This window comes from Harmonia axyridis, chromosome X (assembly GCF_914767665.1).
Source record: "Harmonia axyridis chromosome X, icHarAxyr1.1, whole genome shotgun sequence".
Taxonomy (NCBI): Eukaryota; Metazoa; Arthropoda; class Insecta; order Coleoptera; family Coccinellidae; genus Harmonia; species Harmonia axyridis.
In genome coordinates, this window is record NC_059508.1 from 36,713,299 (window position 1) to 36,715,424 (window position 2,126).

The 2,126-nt window shown below is 51.9% G+C and overlaps 1 non-coding gene across 1 annotated transcript; it reads right to left on the bottom strand.

The window, feature by feature from the left end:
- Positions 1–991: 991 nt before the first annotated feature.
- LOC123687113 lies at positions 992–1,146 on the bottom strand. Its single transcript, XR_006748856.1, has one exon. It is a non-coding gene; the product is annotated as a 5.8S ribosomal RNA (ribosomal RNA).
- Positions 1,147–2,126: the final 980 nt, after the last annotated feature.

Genomic DNA, 2,126 nt, shown 5'->3' on the forward strand with positions numbered 1-2,126 from the left:
AACAGGCGCGAATGAATCTCCCCATTCGACCTTTCGGGTTTCTCAGGTTTACCCCTGAACGGTTTCACGTACTCTTGAACTCTCTCTTCAAAGTTCTTTTCAACTTTCCCTCACGGTACTTGTTCGCTATCGGTCTCGTGGTTATATTTAGCCTTAGATGGAGTTTACCACCCACTTAGGGCTGCACTCTCAAGCAACCCGACTCTAAGAAGAGATCCTCTAGCAAGCCGCAGCGGTCGCTACGGGCCTGGCACCCTCTATGGGCGATGGCCCCATTCAAGATGGACTTGAACGCGCCGCGAACTCGCCAGATAATGGATCCTTCCAAACACCACATCTCCCGGCGACCGGTTACGATCGCGGGATTCAGTGCTGGGCTAATCCCTGTTCGCTCGCCGCTACTAAGGGAATCCTAGTTAGTTTCTTTTCCTCCGCTTAATAATATGCTTAAATTCAGCGGGTAGTCTCACCTGTCCTGAGGTCGTATGTTCAAATCATCGAAACGTTCCGAAACTAACCTTTGGCGGCTCATAAAATCACGTACCTTACGCGAGGGAGTTAGCCTACTCAAAGGCGTCTATTATCTCCTGCTCCGTATGGCGGATCATGCGAATCCAAGCAAAGTGCTTCGGTGTTTCGGGGGTGCGCTCATGAAAGCTCATCCGCAACGCGCGACAACTGGCACATTAAAGCGATCGGACGTCGTTCAGATTTCTCGGACACGACGATCGCATGTCTACAGTCATGGGCGCAGATCGAGCAATACCACGACACCACAATATATGCTTTCGCAATTCAAGACGGCGCGTTACGAAAACAACTCCTCATCATTCCAACACACGAGGCGTCGAAACGACAGAACGTTGATCGTCACGCGGCAAACCGTCCAACTCGCCCAAATGACCTTCGGTACAGGATCAACGTTAGACGACCTTTACGTCGTCACTTCGTCAAGCCATAACGTCTGGCCGGGCAGTCTTTGTAATGGAACCGACCCTCAGTCAGGAGTGGTCCGAGGACAGTGTCCGAGGACCGCAATGTGCGTTCGAAATGTCGATGTTCATGTGTCCTGCAGTTCGCATGTTGACGCGCAATTAGCTGCGTTCTTCATCGACCCACGAGCCAAGTGATCCACCGTTCAGGGTAATCTTTTATGTTCGATTTCTCGGTACTAGTCGCAATGGACTTTCCCTCGAAATACGAGACGCCAACTGCGAACCTCCTCGAGAATGACATTCCAATGACTGAGACGACCCACTGAAGGGTCAATACGTCAGTCGATCGGCGCAAAATCTTCGGTTCAACTAGTTTGCGTACTAATCTAGTGACAATTATCGTAAAAAATTCGGACGGAGACAAACGTCGCAGACAATCCCGAAAGAGCATAAAAACGCTAATGTAACGGGCGTCGCACAACGTCGACGTCTTCGTCCCTGGAATAGATCGTCCTACCGAAGTCCGTAGACAACGGTAACGACTGATCGATTTCGGGCGAGAATCTTTAAAACCTGCAGCCGGCTCCTCGTTCCGTGCCAAACACGAAACTTCGCCCAGCCACGAACGCGGCAATCCAAGCGCTTCGAATCCTTATTCCGAGCACATCACGAGACTTCGCCCAACTACGAACGTCAGCATAAGCAGCCGGCTCCTCGTTCCATCAAGGAACTTCGCCCAACCACAAACGCCGACATAAGCGGCCGGCTCCTCATTTCGTGAGCATCTCTAAACATGGACCTACAACGAAGGCTGCACACACGTGCGGCCGGCTCCTCGTTTCGAGGATATCACAAGACTTCGCCCAACCACGAACGTCAGCATAAGCAGCCGGCTCCTCGTTCCGTCAAGGAACTTCGCCCAACCACAAACGCCGACATAGGCGGCCGGCTCCTCATCTCGTAAACATCACGAAACTTCGCCCAACCACACGAACGCAAAGCCAGCGGCCGGCTCCTCGTTCCGTGCACATCACGAAACTTCGCCCAACCACAAAACTCTACGTGCGTTCTAGGTACCCGGATAATCGGTCTAAACGATCGCATCCATATAGGGTTCCGGTCATAATCGTCTAACCAAATGCTCACATAATCTGCGATCGTTCTGAAACGACGGACGTAAGCCAAGAGGAG